Source organism: Lycorma delicatula, chromosome 6 (assembly GCF_047948215.1).
Source record: "Lycorma delicatula isolate Av1 chromosome 6, ASM4794821v1, whole genome shotgun sequence".
NCBI classification, from domain to species: domain Eukaryota; kingdom Metazoa; phylum Arthropoda; class Insecta; order Hemiptera; family Fulgoridae; genus Lycorma; species Lycorma delicatula.
Window position 1 is genome coordinate 165,897,473 of NC_134460.1, and position 21,973 is coordinate 165,919,445.

General features: G+C 37.4%; 1 pseudogene; it reads left to right on the forward strand.

Moving 5' to 3' along the window:
• LOC142326975 (glutathione hydrolase 1 proenzyme-like) overlaps window positions 1–21,973 on the forward strand; it is a 73,278-nt pseudogene that overhangs the window by 18,655 nt on the left and 32,650 nt on the right.

Here is a 21,973-nt window from a genome sequence, read left to right on the forward strand (position 1 = left end):
TTCTACTCACTCTTCTGAATTGTATGTAAACAATTCCTCATTCATCCTCTGAAGTATTATCTAAACGGTAGTTACCGGAGGCTAAACAGGAAAAAGAAGAAGGGTATCTGGATTAGTGGTTTAAATTGTTTAGATATTTTTAAACTATATTCACATTTTTTGTATCGGGTTTGTCTAGAACAAGAGCAATTATTTGTTTTTCAATTTTTATAGGTTTTTTATAGCGTCCGGCATATAAATCTGACGATTTTGTAGTAATTATTATGTTGGCACCACTGTCAATGAGAAGACGGAAATGTTGTACATCGACAGGTCTATTCATGCTGTTTCAGTAGCCGGTATGTGATGGTCGGGTAAACAACAAGCGTTTGTGATTGAAGTCTATTTTAAATATAATGACTCAGTTATTGTAACACAGCGTTTATTTCGCACGCTCAATCATCGCGATGATTGAGCGTGCAATGTCAAATTTTAGTACAAGGTTAAGTGTGTGTGAGGAGTGATGGAAAATATTTGGATGACATAATATTCAAATAAAAAAAATCTAAGTCTCTCTCTCTCACTGTCTCCCTCTCTCTCTCTCTCTCTCTCTCTCTCTCTCTCTCTCGCTCTCTCTCTCTCTCTCTCTCTCTCTCTCTCTCGCTCTCTCTCTCTCTCTCTCACTCTCTCTCTCTCTCTGTCACCCTTTCTCTTTTTATTTTTCTCTCTCTCCCTCTCTCTCTCTCTCACTCTCTTTCTCTCTCTCTATATATATATATATAAATTCTCTATAAATTGAAAAATTGATCTTTAATTAGATATTTTAAATAGTACGAAACACAGTTTATTATTATCCCTGAAAAATCGTCAGGTTTATATGCCGAACCCTGTAAATGTGATGCAGTCTATGAAACCACGCCGTAAGTAGGAAAACTCAGATTTCTAGTTTTCACAGTTTCTAATAAAACACAAAATTGTAAAAATTTTGAAGAAATGAAGACATCTGGCTATCATTACCAACTTTATAAAAATAGTAGTAAAATTTGTGTAAAATAATTCGACTGAAACTTGTAATTAATATTTTTTATTTAAAAAATAAGTCTCGTATAAATGGATTAACATAATAAAAATATTACGGTACTTTCATCGCAACAAGCTTTGAAGAAACAAAATTCAGTAAGTCACATTACTGACTTGTGACGGTTTCAAAAATGCACCGTGTGTACTTCAAGATCCGCTTTTGGTATTTTAAAAGCGGAAATATTTGAATTTAGTTATTGAATTCGTTTGACAGATGTTAAAACCTAAAAATCAATTTTTTTTTTTTGTTAATTTTTGCTGTTCTGGAAAATAACGCGTGCCGACTTACAGAATTCAGGTTTCATAGGCCGTATCACATGTACTTTTCCATCAGTCTACTGATGATGATTGCGTAACAATTTCTGTCGACTAGGTTTAGCTTTAACGTATATTTTATAAAATATTAAATAAATTTTATTCGGTTATTAATTGTATTTTATTGAATAGGTGATTACTAGTTACACGTGGTTTAACAGAACGTTAAAAGAAGCTGTTGATGAGAGTAGAATTCATCACCGACTCTATCCTATGGAAATCAGTTACGAATATGGAGTTATCGAGGTAAATATTTTTATATTTTCTTTAACTATTTGGCTTATTGTATAGCCATCAAAAAGGAACCTTGCAGAAAGATCTTTTACTATTTTCTAGTTTTTCATTTGACACCGGGTCAACAAGCTTCTTATTCTGACCCTAAAAAAAAAAAGTTAAGCGATATAAAACATCTGTAATAATGAGACTAGTTTTTTTGGCAGCCAAATTGGCAACGCTGTAAAGTTATAAGCAACGTTGTGCGATCAGGTTATGCGTTAAACTGTATGAGAATGTTACTGAAACTTTAACAAAATTAAAAATTGAAATGAAGAGATGATGCTCTGTGACTACCCCAAGTTTTTAGGCGGTTTAAAGCATGGCCGGAAATCATTTACAGACAATCCACGCACTGTAAGACCCGTTAACGACAAAAAGTGACGACAATGATTGCTGAACAATTGAATTTCAACCTTACAACACAGTCCATCAAATTTTGACAAACAAATCGGACGTGAAAGATGTTTCTGCAAAAAAGATCCCAAAAAAATCTCACTGTTGAACAGAAAAACAATAGGGTGGAAATGTGTCACGCGATCTTCTAGGGCGAATTGAAACCGTTGCTGTTTTTCTAAAATATGTTATTACTGGTGATGAATCTTGGATATGGGCAAGGAGTTGCACACTTCAAACTTACTGTGTTCAAAAAAAGCAAAACCGTGTGGTAATTTGTTTCGTAGATAAGAAATACAGTCATCTACCTACGCGTCTACTGATAAGTAATGTGTTCTTCGATAGCACTATCCGTAAGTGTTTTCCTTCACTGTGTTTTAATAGTTTGTCAATTGATATCTATAACAATTTAGAAGAAATAACAATTGAGAAACTATTACAAAACAGACGTAGTCACTTAGACTTCAAACTTTACCTTCTGACGAATTTTAACAAAATGACAATCAATTTTAATATATATATATAATTTAATTATGTAGGTTTATAATTTATATATATATATATATTAATCATAATTATACTTCTCTTTAAGATGGCAGAATAGTCAAAGGTACTCTTTTTTTTTTGTCTTCAGTCATTTGACTGGTTTGATGCAGCTCTCCAAGATTTCCTATCTAGTGCTAGTCGTTTCATTTCGGTATACCCCCTCATCCTACATTACTAACAATTTGTTTTACATATTCCAAATGTGGCCTGCCTACACAATTTTTTCTTTCTAACTGTCCTTCCAATATTAAAGCGACTATTCCAGGATGCCTTAGTATGTCGCCTATAAGTCTGCCTCTTCTTTTAACTATATTTTTCCAAATGCTTCTACCTTCATCAATTTGCCGCAACGCCTTTTCATTTGTCATTTTATCCCACAATCTGATTTTTATCATTCTCCTATAACACAACATTTCAAAAAGCTTCTTCTCAGATACTCCGATCGTCCAAGTTTCACTTCCATATAAAGTGACACAACAAACATATACTTTAACGTCAGGAAAAATCTTTTCCTGACGTTTCAATTAATTTTTGATGTAAAGGAATTATACTTCTGATACGCCTGTGCTATTCGGCATTTTATATCATTCCTGTTTCGTCCATCTTTAGTAATTCTACTTCCCAAATAACAAAATTCTTCTATCTCCATAATCTTTTCTCCTCCTATTTTCACATTCAGTGGTCCATCTTTGTTATTTCTAATACCTTTATTTTGTTCTTGTTTATTTTCTTTTGTAGGACTTCATCCATGCCATTCATTCTTCTAAATCCTTTTTACTATCGGCTAGAATTACTATATCATCAGCAAATCGTAGCATCTTTATCTTTTCACCTTGTACTGTTACTCCGAATCTAAATTGTTCTTTAACATCATTAACTGCTAATCCTATGTAAAGATTAAAAAGTAACGGAGATAGGGAACATCCTTGTCGGACTCCCTTTCTTAATACGGCTTCTTTCTTATGTTCTTCAATTGTTACTGTTGCTGTTTGGTTCCTGTACATGTTAGCAATTGTTCTTCTATCTCTGTATTTGAACCTTAATTTTTTTAAAATGCTGAACATTTTATTCCAGTCTACGTTATCGAATGCCTTTGCTAGGTCTATAAACGCCAAGTATGTTGGTTTGTTTTTCTTAAAACTTCCTTCTACTATTAATCTGAGGCCTAAAATTGCTTCCTTTGTCCCTATACTATTCCTGAAACTAAATCGGTCTTCTCCTAATACTTTTGCCACTCTTCTCTAAATTCTTCTGTATAGAATTCTAGTTAAGATTTTTGACGCAAAAGTACTCAAGGAAAACAAATTGGAATTTGGTAAGCTGTTTTTAAAAAAATATATATATAGTTATTATACCAAGCAGTGCCATGTTTGGATCTCTTTGAGAAATCATTTTTATCTTCTGGGATATATTCTGCCAACTGAAGTTTTAGCTCACACAAATGCATCTTCATCCAAATTTTTCTCAGTATTATAAGAAGTGAGTATAAACATATGAAAATGTTGGCTTTGAATACAAATAATGCAGATATCAAGCGTCTTAATAAAAGTGTGAACTTGGTTAATAGAATTTTTTAATTACGTCCTTGTAAATTCTTATTCAAGTGGTTTAAATGCGAAAATACATCAGGTAAGTAAGCCAGCCATTCTGGAAAAATACTATTAATTCATCTTCCAATTTCAATAACCGGGTTTATTTATATTTTCCCCTGATATAACCATGTGATTTCTCTATGGAAAAGAAGATATTTTTTCTTTTCGCACTTTTCATCGTATAGTTTACCAAATAGCCTGTTCTGTAATGGTTTGATCATAATAAAATTAACCACTTTTACAGTTTTACAAAGAATTTTTTTGAGATTTTCCAGTATATTTTTTGTTGCAAGAGCATGTCTATGAAGGAAGCAATGAGTCCATTCCGACTTTCTGTAATTCCCATTATGACTATTGCTGAGAGGACGTGTTCCAACATATCATAGTTTGAACATGAAGCTCACACTGAATATTATGCAAGCAGACCAAATTACAAAAAGCATGTACACATCAAGTTGGAACCTCTAAGGTAAAACCACCAGTAGTTGACACCTACAACGAAAAAATACAATAACAAGAGAAACAAAGGTGTTAGATGATTAATGTTTGTCTGTCTGTGTAGTGTAGCTACACAGACAATGGTGTGTATGTGAACTACTGTACCCACCATCTTTAGCAGCAGTCTCACCACAATCATCTGATGATAACAGTGCATGTGTTTTAATTGATTGTTGCGATTTTGTTGTAGAGTTTGCTAAGAACAGGCTGAAAGGTAAGCGTTGTAAATTTAAACACCAATTGTAATTTTGATTAAGAAGGTATTTAGTACTTTGTTTAAGACTCAAAAATGTACATACAGTTATTTAAAATAACCAAAAAATTTTTAAAAAATGGCTGTTGGGCGTCGTGTCAACTACTGAAACTTTACATGACATAATATTGAGTAGTTGACACTTGGTGTCAACTTGTGGGTAATAATATAATTTGATAGTTCTGCTTTATTTGAGTGTTATTTAACTTCTTTCAAAGCAAAATCGTGTATTATAACCTCCAAAAAATGTTCAAACCAAATAGTTGACACCGCCTGTCAACTATTGGAGTCACAATGTGTCAACTTCTGAATTACTCCCTCTTTCATTTTCAAATGCCTCCAACTATTACTTGAAAATACTTAAAGAAGAATTACTTGAAATACTGTGGAAACCAAGCCTTTTATATTACAAAGTCAAGAAATTATGGAAGACTAGCTGGTCAGAGGTAGCTTCATTCAATGTTCCTGTCTAGCCGGAATTCAGCTCCCTACATCCTTGTACTTCATAGTTATGAGAATAATAATAATAATTTTTTTTTCGTCTTCAGTCATTTGACTGGTTTGATGCAGCTCTCCAAGATTCCCTATCTAGTGCTAGTCGTTTCATTTCAGTATACCCTCTACATCCTACACCCCTTACAATTTGTTTTACATATTCCAAACGTGGCCTGCCTACACAATTTTTCCCTTCTACCTGTCCTTCCAATATTAAAGCGACTATTCCAGGATGCCTTAGTATGTGGCCTATAAGTCTGTCTCTTCTTTTAACTATATTTTTCCAAATGCTTCTTTCTTCATCTATTTGCCGCAACACCTCTTCAATTGTCACTTTATCCATCCATCTGATTTTTAACATTCTCCTATAGCACCGCATTTCAAAAGCTTCTAATCTTTTCTTCTCAGATACTCCGATCGTCCAAGTTTCACTTCCATATAAAGCTACGCTCCAAACATACACCTTCAAAAATCTTTTCCTGACATTTAAATTAATTTTTGATGTAAACAAATTATATTTCTTACTGAAGGCTCGTTTAGCTTGTGCTAATCGGCATTTTATATCACTCCTGCTTCGTCCATCTTTAGTAATTCTACTTCCCAAATAAACAAATTCTTCTACCTCCATAATATGGAATTTACTTCTTGCATTCCGATAACCTGCACAACCTATCTTAATTTTGCTTAACTTAATTAACTAGAGAATTGGCATAAGTTACCTAATATGTTAACATTTAATTTTTGTATTTTTCTACAACTTCCATACATTTCATTCCTGTATTTATACAAAGTAGGCATAAATTCACTTATTGAACCTTTTTTTTTCATTTCAGAACACAAATAAACTACTAAAGAGTGTATCATAATAGTGTAGAATAATTTTATATGTAAAATAAATAAAGAGTGTAAAAAAATAAAGAGTTTTGTATAGAGTGTCAACTACTGAAAATAAAAAGTGTAACTACTAAATATTCTTGTTTTCGCTAGGTGTCAACTACTGAACCTGTCCTCTTTTGTTTTAAAAAAAAAATAAATTTTTCACATTCATTTTATTAATTTTATTCTTGTGACAATATGATAGAAGAATAGTTTGTGCAGCTATGAGTAATTTTAAGTTTCCCCTACCGTGAATTCGGTTGAAGAAATGTTAACAAACAGACAAATAAATCCTTAAGGTGTCAACTACTGGTGGTTTTACCTAATATGCACGCATGTTCATATCTGTCAATATCTACACGGCTAGCTTTTAATTTTTGGGATTTTGGAACTAAAAAGGTCTACACAATTGTGAAAAAGCTATTTTAATGAGTTTTATAAATCAAAGACCTAACAGAGCATATTAAAATCTTATTACTTTAAACCCTTTACTGTTTATCGGTTACAAACTAACTGCGATTCAATAAAACAGCAAAAAACCTAATCAAACAACATAAAAAGTATTATAAAGAAATAGTTACCAGATTGCCAAAAAGCTCAAACTGTTAATTTTATGTTCAAAATTGTTACTCCACTGTCATCTGTTAGTTGAAAAGTACCAAAGAAGTAAAAAAATAATACTTATGAAAATAGAGTAAATGCCTTTTAAATCATCAGTCAATGATGTCTGGTGTCCATCCTTGAGACCTACTTATTGTATAACTTGTACAGAAGATTATTTAAGGAACTGTCTAAACATTCTGCAGTCTATTATAATCAAAATTTCATCTAGCATTTAATTTTAATTTTTAGTTTATTACAGTTCAGTTTTTGTAGTAGAGTTCATTTTGACGGCACAGTATAAAATAAGCAGGGTTGTCCGCTGTTCACAAAACCCTACTTAATTTTAAAATCTATTACAAATAAACTATTAACTAAATTTTGTAACCTATTATTCCAATATTTGGTTATAATTTTAAACTATTATTCTGCCAAAGATTTGAATGGCAAAAAGGCTTCTGGAATAGACAAAATAACTGTGCAGTGCAGGTGAGGAAGCGATTGATAGATTATATAAACTAACCCAACGGGTTGGTCTAGTGGTTAACGCGTCTTCCCAAATCAGCTGATTTGGTATTCGAGAGTTCTGGCGTTCAAATCCTAGTAAAGTCAGTTATTTTTACACGGATTTGAATACTAGATCGTGTATACCGGCGGTGTTCTTTGGTGGTTGGGTTTCAATTAACCACACATCTCAGGAATGGTCAAACTGAGAATGTACAAAACTACACTTCATTTACACTCATACATATCATCCTCAATTCATCCTCTGAAGAATTATCTAAACGGTAGTTACCGGAGGCTAAACAGGAAAAAGAAAGACCATCTGGCTTGGTTTTCTTTACGGTTGTTTGAATAACTTTATTACTTATATTAAGAGCATTCATGAAAAATAATTTACTCACTCTAATATATTTATCTTCAACTATGAAGGAATATGCATAATTTAACGATTTAGCACTTTCGCTTCTGGCATATCTATATTTTGGCTCAATTATTGTCATTTGTTTTGATATATGTAATCCCTTTGACGAATAACATCACCTAACCTTAAATAGGACTGTAATAACTCCTGCCTATGTAAATGTGAAATATTATCACTGCAAGATAACCTACATTTAGTATCGCAAGGTGGGTGTAGTGTTCTTTCTGAAATCTCTTTACACTGACGGCGAGTCAGTGTGGCGAGAGCCACATTGTCGGAGTGTGTGGGAGTTCCTAGATGAGGTTGTGTAGTTCAACCCTTGTTTTTTGATTTTTTTATAAACAAGTATAACAACTTGGTTTTTTGGTTATGAATACTACTTTTATACTGAAATTTTCTAAGTCGAAAGACAAGATTCGACAGGCGAATCATTTAACGTAAACAAGGACTTAGGAAATTTTTCTAAGTGCTACGAAGTGAATTTAGTAGGGGGAATTCCTTTTCCTTCATAACTTCTGCAATAGTTACCCTATCCAAAAATTTCCTTGATATAAATCCCGATCACAAAAAATCCCAAACTTTTGACACCCCTCCCCGACCCCCCCCCCCTCAACGCCCACTACCAAATTGTTTGGGTCACTAGGGCGTGTGCGTATTCGCTGGAGTCGGAATGATCTACTTAGTCCAGTACTACACCATGAGAAGGCGTGGGTCACTTCCTTTGTAAGGGGCATCCTCCGAAAGTGGTGGCACGACGAAATCGTCTATAGTCAAGAAAATGGACATCAAAGGGAAAAAGAGAGCCCGTCATGGCTCCTCTAAAGAAGAGGATGGGTCGCCGTACTCATTTGGCAGTCTGGTTCACCAGCTTGGACAAGCGATTGATACCCTGAAACAGCACACAAGGTCAGGTTTGACTAGATATACGAGGTGCGACAATAAAGTAATGAGACTGATTTTTCTTTGCAAGATGTGGCAACCCTGCAGCTTGCGTAGGCACACCATCTTTGACCTTGGTCTATAAGATACTTGTAGTCCAAGCGGCGCATTGATGCAAATGCTCAGTCGTGAGTTGTGCTGTAATAAGTGAACACGTGTTTGTGTCTCTCGTCACAGAAATGAAACCGCAAAATATTGCGCGACGGTATATCATTTCTTTTTGCGTTAAATCGGGTGAAAACACAACGACAACTTACGGTAAGCTTCAGAAGGTTTTTGGAGAGGAGGTTATGTCAAGTGTTCAAGTTTTTCGGTGGCATAAAATTTTTAGTGAAGGCAGAACGAATGTTGAAGATGAAAACCGCAGTGGACGACCATCAACCTCACGGACAGATGTCAAGTTGACCAGGGTGCGTGAAATCGTACGATCTGATTGAAGATTATCCGTGAAAATGATTGCAGAAGAACTCAACATCGATCGTGAAACGGTTCGTCTAATATTAACTGAAGATCTTGGTATGAGAAAGATTTGTGCAAAAATGGTCCCCAAAAATCTCACACAACAGCGAGAAACACGGAAAAATGTGGCAGCCGATCTGTTAGAGCAAACGGAAATCAATCCAGATTTGTTGAGCCGTGTTATTATTGGTGATGAAGGTTGGTTTTTTCAATACGATCCAGAGACAAAACGCCAAAGTTCGCAATGGTGCTCAAAGGGATCACCCAGACCAAAAAAAGCTTGCATGTCAAAATCAAAAGTAAAACGCATGCTTATGTGCTTCTTCGATTCCAAGGGAATTGTTCATAAAGAGCGGGTGCCTTCTGGACAAACAGTTAACCGATATTTCTACAAAGAAATTCTAGAAAGACTACTTGAACGAGTTCTTCGTGTCCGTGCCAACATTGCTGATAATCGGATTCTGCATCACGATAATGCGCCATCCCATACTGCTCTGTCAGTACGGCAATTTTTAACCTCAAAACAAATTTCAGTACTACCACAGCCACCTTATTCACCAGATATCACTCCGTGCGACTTTTTTCTATTTCCAAGAGTCAAAATGGCGGTCAAGGGACACCATTTTCAAACAACACAAGATGTCCAAAAAGCTGTGACGAGGGTCTTGGAGGATATTACGGAAGAGAGTTCTAGAAATGTTACCATCAATGGCAGAACCGTTGGAATAAGTGTGTGCAATCAGAGGGGAGCTACTTTGAAGGAGGCAACACTAAACATGACTAAAACGGTAAGCAACATTTTTTTCACATCAGTCTCATTACTTTATTGTCGCACCTCGTATAGCGGTCCACGAGCAGGAGCTGAGGAGAATACATGAGGGCTTAACTGATCTGTCTGATATGCCCTTTCCCGTAGAGGTTAACACGCAGTCCACCCAGACTGGATCCTGCTTCTGACACGGATCAGGCAGAAATCTTAAATCTTGATTTGTCTGATGATGAACTAATCGAGTTACTCCCGCGCAGGTGGTCTGCGTGGGCAATGAACAAGGCGAAAGTCGTTATTCTTCCGACAGACGGGGACACATGTCAATTTGTTGACATCAGTAAATAGAAGAGAGCGGCCACAGAGAAGATCCAAGCAGGCATGATCGCATTAGACTCCTCCACAATGATGGAGGGTCTCCAAATGGAGGCTACTAAGAAAAATAAATTTACTATTTTCTTCGATTCTGAAAAAGGGGAAAAGCTTGCGGCCAGATGCATTGTAAGTGCATTAAGAAAGGTACTAAGAGTACGCAAAGTGACCTATATTCTACCGACTGGTGAATACGGCAATATTTTGAGAAAAATACTTATTTATTTGCATAGAATCAACGAGGAACCTGCAACATTGGTAGTACCCAGGAAATCAAACTCAAGCCGTGGTCGATCCACGGCATGTCGATCCGCCTCGGCACGTCGCTCGACGCTTCCGGTTGAGGGGAGCAAGATAGTAGTCATCAAGGGACAGGGAAAGTCCTACGCGGATCTGCTCCGTACCATGAAAGGTAAAATAAACAAGGAAGAAGCTGGAGAAGTACTTTCTCTAAGAAAAGGAAGGAACAACGAATTGGAGGTCAGGATCGAGGGTGCCAGGAAAAAGCGGGGCAATTCACCACGGTGCTTAAGGTGGACGTAAGATCTAGAGGGGATAGACGCTCGGTAGTACACATCAAAGACTTAGAGCAGACACGACAAGAAGCAATACATCAATCATTGGTAAACATGAATCGTTTAGAATTTCATCTATTAGACACGCTTATGGCGACACAAGAAATGCCACGATTATTACCAGTTATAAGGCAGCGGTCCGACTTGTGGCCAAAAGAATCAAAGTCGGATGGGTCCAATGTCGGGCCTATATCCGCACAGAGACCCAGAAATGTCGTAGATGTTGGTCGACTGGCCACAGAGAAATTGACTGTTTGGGGCCTGACAGGTCAGCGTTGTGTTTTAATTGCGGCGCAAAGGGAGATATAATAAGTGATTGCAGGGAGCAAATGAAATGTCTGGATTGCTGTAGTTCTGATCACCGCAATGGAGGCGTAGGGTGCGACAAGAGAACGGATGGCTAAACTACTGCTGTCAAATGCCGATCGAAGTTTCCTTTCGCATGATTTCTAGTGGAGGAAATAGCCAGAAACGAAAGAGTGGACATTGTGGTGACCGCTGAGCCAAATTATGATAAACCCGTGATCATAATGCTTGATGTTAGAAACGCATTTGGTACGGTCTCCTGGACAGCCATCATTGAGGCGCTTCAAGCCATGCAAATAAGTAAATACTTAGTAAATCAGATAGATCAATATCTGCAAAATAGGTTCATAGAGGTCAAAACCCTAGAAAGGAAAGCGATATTTCAGGTATTCGGAGGGGTGCCGCAGGGATCTGTCCTTAGCCCAACCTTATGGAATGTTTTCTATGATAAAATCTTCAGGCTGAACTACCCCGACGGGGTATCGATAGTAGGATACGCGGATGATATCGCAATATTAGTAGAAGACAGAGATATTAATGAACTGGAGAACAAGGCAAACCAAGCGCTCAGAACAATAGATGAATGGATGGAGGATAACAAATTAGAAATAGCTCCTAATAAATCCTGTTGCCTGGTCCTCTCGGGTAGAAGACCATTAAGAAGTGTGAATCAGAATATCAGAGGACAGAGAATCGATGAAGTAAAAGAAATAAAATACTTGGGGGTACTTCTGGACAAAAGTTTAAGGTTCAGCAAGCATATCGATATGATTTGTGGGAGAGTTACTCCTGCTGAAAAGGGATTAAGAGGATTATTTCAAAACCACGGCACACCAAAAATGGTTATTCGAAGATTGATAACCGCGGCTATCACTTCGGCGGTACTGTATGCGGCTCCCATATGGGGGGCGGCAATGAACATACAGCGAAATAAAAAGAAGTTGAAAAGTGTCCATAGACTGGCATTGCTGCGTGTAGCTGCTAGTTACTGTACGGTATCGTATTACGCGCTGTGCGTACTGACCGGGGTCCTACCCGTAGACCCAGAACCCTCAGACACAGCGGTATGTCGAAAGAAGAGGTGGAAGGGATTATAGAACAAGAATGGCAAGAAGAGCGGGCAAGGTCCAGAGTGGGAGAATGGACCAGACGCCTAATCCCTAATATTAAAACCTGGAATAACAATAGACTCGGAGATGTCAATTTTTACATGACACAATTACTGACGGGGCACGGCTCTTTCGGTCAGTATCTGTATAGGATCGGGAAGAGAGCCACCCCGCAGTGCATCTATTGTCTAGAGAACGACGATGCCGAACATACGTTGTTCATATGTCCAAGATGGGCCGTTAACAGAGGTCAAATAGTAATTAATGGTCTTACACCAGAAAATCTCATAAACCGGTCGGGGTACAACAATGAGAACCGGGAATGGTTCCGCAGGTTCGCCGGGGAGGTCCTGCGGGCCAAAGAGGATGAAGACAGAAGAACGGGAGTATAAACAGTGGGGTAGGGCGGACAGTCACTCCATGGAGGGCGTGTACGCCTTGGTGTGCGGGTACCTGAGAAGGGGGTGAACTCAAGGGGAGTTTGAGTTTGGGTTAAAATAAAAGACCAAGTCCCGGTCGGCGGGGTCGTCCCTGCGGGAGCCTAGGCTCTTTGTGGGGTCGGCGCTGTCGATTAGAGGCCAAAGGCGTAAAGACAGAGTCCCGGTTCCCTGCTGAGGCGTTGGGGGACGGCATAGCCGGACCTTGGCTCTAAAGCGGGGGATTAGAGGCAGGCAATGTAAAACAAAAGATCAGAGACCGGGGAGGCCAACCTGCCGTGCCGGACGTATAGCCGGCGGGTGGGGGACGCCTCCTTTGAGAGTAAAAGGACACTCTCCCCGACTGAGTATACTTAATTGGATATCCGGTCGGGCTGAGTAGGGGAGAAAAAAACAAAAAAAAAAACAGCCAAATTATAGGACGGCGGCCCGTCACGACTAGCTTGCCGACGCATCTGGCGATGTGGCCATTCATAACGTCAGTAGCAAACTAGGATACCAGCTTCTCTATAGAGGAGATGGAATTTTGGCTGTGCTTTTGCCTGATATGGTCTTGGTATCTGGTTACATAAGCCCGAATATTACTCTAGATACATATGAGCAATACATCTTCGAACTCACCAGAGTATTAGCGGGCAACAAAAAGATTCGTCCTAATGTGAGATTTCAATTCGGGGAGTAACCGTACAAATAGAAGAGGAGAAATATTTGGAAATATGATGATGCCTGTAGGTTGGGTATGCCTTAAGGATAACTCCTACACATTTGAGGCAAGAGGACATAGATCTGTGCTTGATCTCACTTTGATTGAGAGTCGTTGGGACCCGTCACTCTTCCAATGGAGAGTCCTCAGGGAGTAGACCGCCAGCGATCACTTTGTAACACTGATGACAATGAAGGAAGCCTTACCGCCTATTGCCTGTCCTCGTGGGTATCCGCGTTTCACCAGTGGACAAATAAATAAAATTGTAGACAGAGCTGTCAACAAACTGTCTGACTGTAGGGTAGTCACACCGTCAGTTCTACAAGATATTATAATTGGTGAAATGGCAAAAATTCCGTTGTCCAATACACGTCGCCCAGTCTACTGGTGGAACGCTGGGATTTCCGAGCAGAGGAGGAAGCATCAACTTTGTCGTAGAAAGAAGCACAGGACATTAAGGAACGGCGGCCCGGCGCATGAAATGGCATCAGTGGCATTTGCTGAAGTAAGGAGTACCCTCAATTATTTAATTAAGCAGGCGAAAAGAGACAAGTGGATAGAACTATGCACAGAACGCGATAACGATCCGTGGGACAGGCATATAAGCTGGTCACAGGAAAACTGGGGCGACGGTTGCCTACCCTAACTCTATGGAGAATGCTAGGGCACAATTAATTTGTCTTATTTCCGGTTGATGACCTTGTTATAGCTGATTTGATTGATTGTAATGGAAGAAGATTCACTCAGACCGAAGTTGCCACAGCTATTCGAAAATTAAAAGACAAGAAAAGCCCTGGTCCGGATAACATACCAGCTGCAATCCTTAAAGGACTCGTGAATAGAGTTCCCTGGGAAATTACAGATATCGTGAACTATGGAGTACAAAATAAGTTGTTTTCTGACATATGGAAGGAATCCAAGGTAGTTTTATTACCAAAAAGGGAGTCGCACACAGAATATTACATACAGGCCGCTTAGCCTTATAAATAATATCGGAAAAGTGGCAGAAAGATTAATAACAAATTCAATTATGGAAGAGCTCGAAGGTAATGATGGATTACACAGGAATCAGTACGGTTTTAGAAAGGGCGGATCTACTTTATAGGCTTTGGACAGGATATATAAATGGGCCCTCTCCACGCGTAGCGGAACATTGAGAACGCGAAGAATACCGCTATTAATTACGCTCGATATCTAAAACGCCTTTGGTACTGTCAAATGGGATACTATAAGGAATGCCCTGGCTAGAAGAGGCATTAGTAATTGGTTACAGAGAAATGTTGGCGATTATCTGAATGGTGCACTGTTAACACCTTGGAGGGAAGCTTGAAACATCAAATTTTTGGTGGTGTACCGCAGGGGTCTGTCCTGGGCCCATTGCTGTGGTTAATAGCCTTTGACGATGTTTTGAGGCTGAATTTTACCAGATGGAGTTGAAATCATATGCTGACGACTTGGTTATATTAATTGCAGCAAAAACTGAGATCGAAATTGAGACTAGTGGCGATAGAGTCCTGGAGTTGATTCACGCCTGGTTGGGCGAACAAGGCCTGTAGACAAATGTGAATACATTTCTTTAACAGGCAAAAGGCACATCAGAAACTTAGACTTGAAAGTGGGCAATCATCCTATACGTCGAGTTACACAAACAACGAAGTACCTTGGAGTTATCCTTGATAAATCTCGTGATCTTCAGTCCGCATATAGCTGACAGATGTGGTGCGGAAGAAAAGTCTGGAATATTATCTGGCAAGACTGCTCCTAGAGCTTCCAGAAGAATAGGTCATAGTTTCTGCTTGCACATCTATATTATTGTATGCAGCGCCGATATGGTATTAGGCTATACTTATTGCTAGAAATGACAGGCGACTTGAGGGAATTCATAGACGTGGCTTGATCGGAGTAACAAGTGGATACCGTACCATATCGTACAAAGCGGCATCTGTTCTTGCCTCTGATCCACCCATGGAACTTAGGGCGCTAGAAAGATGGTTGCGTTCCCAAGGTATGGAGAAATTGCAAGGAAAGGGACCAGATAATGGCAGGAAAGATGGGACCAATATCAGGGCGCCCTGTGGACCAAACGCCTTTTTCCAAGTTTAAGACAATGGGTGAATCGGAATTCAGAGAAATCGGATACTATATCACACTTGTTCTCGGGTCACGGAAATTTCCAGGCGTATTTCTTCCGATTTGGCTTGAGAAATAGCCACAAATGTATGTATTGTGAATTACGAGGATACGCCTGAACACACCATCTTCAGATGTATTAACTGGTATGATGTGAGATTACGAGCTGGAATATCGGACGTGGACTTGCCCAATTCCTCCTATCTTTTGATGAAAATTGGAGGAAATTTGAAAAATTCACCTACACTATCATGAAGATAAAAGATGAGGATACTAGCAATTTGTCACTTCAACAGAATAGGACATCGGAATTATGGGGAATAATAAAGTTAAGACCGAGACCCTGAAGGTCAATTAAGGGGCAAATTCAATTGTTTCTTATTGTTTTTGAGCTGGGAAATTGAAAAAAATTGCTTCCAGAACTGTATCTCTTTTAGTTTGTAAGATATCCCATGTAAAACGCCAAAAATAGCGTGAATATATTATTATTATATTATGCTTTTACGGCCAACATGGGACCACTTAAGTCAATTTTAGTTGGATCTTTTATGAGAAAAGCGTGTTATTTTACTCTTCCGAGCTGCCCAGTATTTCTTCATCCGTTCAGATCTTGCTTTCTTTTCTTCATCCGTAAACACCCTCTTCGTTGTATTTTGTCGTTTGTCTGTCTTTTGTTTAAATCTAATGCTTTTATCTTTTAGCTTTGTAATTTTTCCAGTTTTATTCTGTAGGTCGGTCAGGGAAATTCCCAATTCTTTCATATCTTCTCTAATTTCTTTGATCCATCCTACTTCTAGCTTTTGGAACCAGAGCTTTTCAATGATATTTTTTGACGGTCTTGTTTCCTTGTGTCCTTATGAGATGACCGAAGAAAGAGATTCTTTTTTTCCGCATAGTATCAGTAACAGGCTCTATTTCTCGATACACCACCTCATTTGGCACAATCCACCATCGGCCTTCTTTTTGGTGTTTTTTATTGATACACGTTCCGACAATTCTCCTCTCTATTTTCAGAATTTTTTCAATTCGGTTTTTCTGAGTGATTTTGAAAAGGGTCTCGCTTCCGTAGGTGACTTCTGGCTGTACTACAGTTTTATAATGTTATTTTATAAAGTTTTGTTTTAGCAGAAAGGCATTTTTTGTTATATATTGACCGAGTTAATTTTTGGGATTTAATCATTTTATTTGTCCTGTTTTGCCATGTCACTTTTTCATTTAAATTATAAGTTATTATTTCCCCTAGATATTTAAATTGTTTTACTATTTTAATTTTCTGATTGTTTACCGTAATGTGCTCTATTACCATAGGATCTATGGCCATTAGTTCAGTTTTTTCGAAAGAGATATAAAGCCCTATCTTTTGTGCTAGGTTTTGAAGGCTCATGATTTGTGTTTTGGCTTCTTGAATATTGTTTGCTAAAAGAGCGAGGTCATCTGCAAATCCTAGGCGATTTAGTGTGATGGAGTTTTTCTTAGTACTCATTTTTATATTTTTGGGATTTATTTCATACCATTTTCTCATGACAAATTCGAGGGTGCAGTTAAAAAGGAGTGGTGAGAGGCCGTCTCCTTGCCTCAATCCAGTTTTTATGTAGAAGGGTTGAGACAGTTCAGCTCTGAATTTCACTCTGGACTGGGTATTGGTTAAAGTTAATTTTATCATGTTTACGAGTTTAGGGTGAAGGCCCAGGTTTCTCAGAATATTCAGCATGGATGGTCGGTATATACAATCATAGGCCCTTTTAAAGTCGACAAAGGTGATTATTAGTTGTTTTTTCCGTCTTTTATATAAGTCCATCATAAATTTAGGGATATTATTTGCTCCGGGCAACCTCTCCATGGCCTAAATCCCCCTTGGTATTCCCCAGCGTGAATATATATATATATATATATATATATATATATATACACGTATTGGGTGATTCAGAACGATAGGGCAATACTTTGACAACTCATTCTAAAGGCTAAAAATAAGAAAAAAGTTAATATAAATATAGGTCCGAAAAAAAAAGTTTCGTTAGCGAGTTATACAGGGTGAAAGATTTCGCCTGAGTTTTAGTTCCTCCGGGTAAATTAAGGCTTTTTGAAATTCTGGGAAGGTCAATTAAGGGACAAATTCAATTGTTTCTTATTGTTTTTGAGCTGGGAAATTATATATATTCACGCTATTTTTGGCGTTTTACATGGGATATCTTAGAAATTAAGAGAGATACCGTTCTGGGACCTATTTTTTTCAATTTCCCAGCTCATAAACCATAAGAAACAATTGTATTTGCCCTTTAATTGACTTTTCCAGAATTTCAAAAAGGCATAATTTACCCGGAGAAATTGAAAGAGGATACCCGGAGGTAGTAGAATAGGATACTAGTAATTTGTGACTTCAACGGGATAGGACATCAGAATTATGGAGAATAATAAAGTTAAGACCGAGACCCGGCCTTGTAGTTGAGGTCCGTAATGGCATAGGCGGGGCTGCGAGGTTTGAGGCAGGCATAAAAAAGACAGAACCGGTCCCTGGGGTGGGCTGGGGACAGCTTTGCTGGACCTGGATTCGTACCTGGGGATTTGAGGCAGGCAAATATTTAAAGTAACAAAAGATTCGATCGGGGGGCCGACCTTCTTTATTTTTCCTGTTTAGCCTCCGGTAACTACCGTTTAAATAATACTTCAGAGGATGAATGAGGATGAAATGTATGAGTGTAAATGGTTGTCTTGTACATTCTCAGTTCGACCAATCCTGAGATGTGTGGTTGGGTTAATTGAAACCCAACCGCCAAAGAACACCGGTATCCGCTATCTAGTATTCAAATCCGTGTAAAAATAGCCGGCTTTACTAGGACTTGAACGCTGGAACTCTCGCCTTCCAAATCCAGCTTATTTGGGAAGACGCGTTCACCAGTAGACCAACCCGGTGGGTTTGGCTTCTGTACCCTTCTGTGCCGCAAAAACGGTTCTCAGGGCAACCGCTTCAGAAACTGCAAACAGCTCTTGTCAGGGTTACAATAAGGTTTTAAGGTGCTTTTTGCTGTTGAAGCCATCCATTCAGTGACAGTATGTTACGTACGTCTATGGTGAAACTAGTCAAAATGGATATTTCCGTTGAAATCTGAAAACTGAAATTTTTTGTGATTACAAAACAAAAGTAATGAAATTTAGTAGAAAAAACAAAGATGGACCACTGAATGTGAAAATAAGAGGAGAAAAGATTAAGGAGGTAGAAGAATTTTGTTATTTGGGAAGTAGAATTACTAAAGATGGACGAAGTAGGAGCGATATAAAATGCCGAATACCACAAGCTAAAAGAGCCTTCAGTAAGAATTTGTTTACATCAAAAATGAATTTAAATGTCAGGAAAAGATTTTTGAAAGTGTATGTTTGGAGTGTCGCTTTATATGGAAGTGAAACTTGGACGATCAGAGTATCTGAGAAGAAAAGATTAGAAGCTTTTGAAATGCGGTGCTATAGGAGAATGTTAAAAATCAGACGGGTGGATAAAGTGACAAATGAAGAGGTATTGCGACAAACAGATGAAGGAAGCATTTGGAAAAGTATAGTTAAAAGAAGAGAGGCCACATATTAAGGCATCCTGGAATAGTCACTTTAATATTGGAAGGACAGGTAGAAGTAAAAAATTGTGTAGGCAGGCCACGTTTGGAATATGTCAAATAAATTGTTAGGGATGTAGGATGTAAAGGGTATACCGAAATGAAACGATTAGATAGGGAATCTTGGAGAGCTGCATCAAACCAGTCAAATGACTGAAGAAAAAAAAAATAATAATACTTCCTTTATTTGCTGCAACGAAATAAAAACTACGGAAGAAAATCCTATATTTATTTTCACTTTTACAAAATTTACATTTGAGAAAAGGTGACTTAAATGTCTGAACTTTCTTTCTTTTTCTTGTTTACCCTTTGGTAATTAATTTTCAGATAATATTTCAGAGGATGATACGTATGCGTGTAAATGGAGTGTATGTAATCTTTTACAGTCTCAGTTCGACCATTCCTGAGATGTGTGGTTAATTAAAACCCAACCACTAAAGAACATACCGGTATAGACGATCTAGTATTCAAATCCATGTAAAAATATCTGGCTTTACTAGGACTTGAACGCTGTAACTCTTTGGGAAGACGCGTTAACCACTAGACCAACGCGGTGTGATCGGGGGGGGGGCGACCTGCCGTGCCGGAATTATAACCGGTGGACGGGTAGGCCTTCTTAGAGTATAAGGACACTCTCCCAGACCGAGTATACTTAAATGGATAACCGGTCTGGGGGAGAAGGGAAAAAAGTTATTTTTATAAAATAAATAAATATAAATAAGCATTTATATTCTGTTTTGAATCTGTTTCGGCCCATTTACCACCGAAATCTGATTGACTATTTTGTTTTTTAAATAAATATGTAGCTGCGGTGGCGTTAATACGTATGTAACGTAAATTATTACGAGGATGAATGAAATATAAACGGTAAATTTTTTTTAAATAAATTTATTGATCAAATAAATAGATATGGATTAGAATTGTCCAAATAGGGCAAAATTTTTGTTGAAAAACGTGCATCTCCTGATTTAAAAGTACTCTCAAAAACAAAATTTTTGACGCGTTGCTGAACCCTTTCCGTTCGAAAAACGTCATCCCCCACTCCACTTGAATTTTAAAGGGGATTTAACATGGGTTTTAGGTTATTTTCATGTCGTGACGATATAGCGCTTGCATGTTTCATCACAAAACTTCAAAAATAACGTATATAAGGGTTTTTGGGGTCGGAGACCACGAATTTGGTCAGAAACTTATTTTGACACATGAAAACTGTCAAAATTGCTGTCAATCAATTGACAACTAGCGTTTTTATGAAGGAAAATCAATGTTTGACATTACAGACAACGTTAATAAGTGTTTTTTGGTGTCGGAGAACACGAATTTGAAGTCAGAAACTTATTTTGACACATCAAAACTGTCAAAATTGCTGATTTGGGAAGACGCGTTAACCACTAGATCAACCCGGTGGGTTTGAACGATTAGAACTGTCGACTTCCAAATCACCAGCTGATTTGGGGAGGATGTATTTACCACTGCACCAACCCGGTGGATTAAATATCTGAACTTTTGTTTATTGTAGATGTTAATTTTTTTTTTTTTTCAAATTTATGCATTGTTGTTTGTTAACCTGTTTTCTTTCTTTTTTTTCTGTTAAAAAGGTATTAGTGAGAATGTGGTACGTGGTATTTGTAAAACATTGCAACTAACGTTGCCACGTTATTCGGATGGACCTTCAAGATCGTACGTGAAAAGTACTATCGTTGCTCTTATCCTTGCGTATCCTGATTGGACGATGAAACATCTGACTGCCGTCATTGCCGATTCTGCACATCATAATTTACCACTGGTTTCGACGTATGTTAAGTTTTCCTTTTTATAGGTATAGAATAATCATAAAAAAACTTATGTTTTAGATTAAGTGGGAGAGCAAACTTAATAGCTGTCACTTAATAGGAATTTATGAAGTTATGTTTTAGAAAACTTAAACTGCAGTTCTTACCCCTAATGGTTCTTCTCCATTTGGATCACCTTCAACAGCATCTTGCTGTTTATGATGATTGATAGTGAAAATTATATAAAGTAACTAAATCAAATTTACCTTAAATTGATGCTTTTTATCTGTATGTTGGTATATTTTTAATAATTTCAGTCCACAATGTAATTGAAAGTGATCTTACATTTAAATCATTTGGCATGGGTAACAAAAATTATAGTATTATGGCGTGGGCAACTGTATTTTATAGTGAGATAATTCAATTAATCTCTTGTATACTTTAGAGATATGAGAACTAAACCGTTCTCATTCTTGATTAATTTTGATTTTCTTCTGAATAATTGTTCTCGAAAATGTTGAACAAATTAAACTGTTCAGTTTAATAGGTAGTAATTAAAATAATGTTTAATAGGTAGTTTGAAATAATTTTCTGTTACACATTTTATATTAATAAAATTTAAAAAAAAAACATATTTATGTTATCTATATATGTTGGATAACTATTTATTTTTTGGATAACTGTTTATTTATTTTGGATTGAATCGTGTGTTTCAGAGTTGTTAAAATAAGAACAAAAAAGAAACAATTGAAAAAAGTAACTAGTAACAAGTGAAAGTGTTGAAATTTAATTGATATGGATTAGTTTAAATAAAATAAATATAAAGCAATGAGAATTATAGTCCACAGAAAGAATGGCTGTGCTTTATTTCAGTGGCCAAGTTGCCAGATATTATATATTATGCAGTTTGTAATTATGATTTTTCTATAGAGCATGGTGATTGCATTGATTGCAGACAAGATTTTGCGTCCA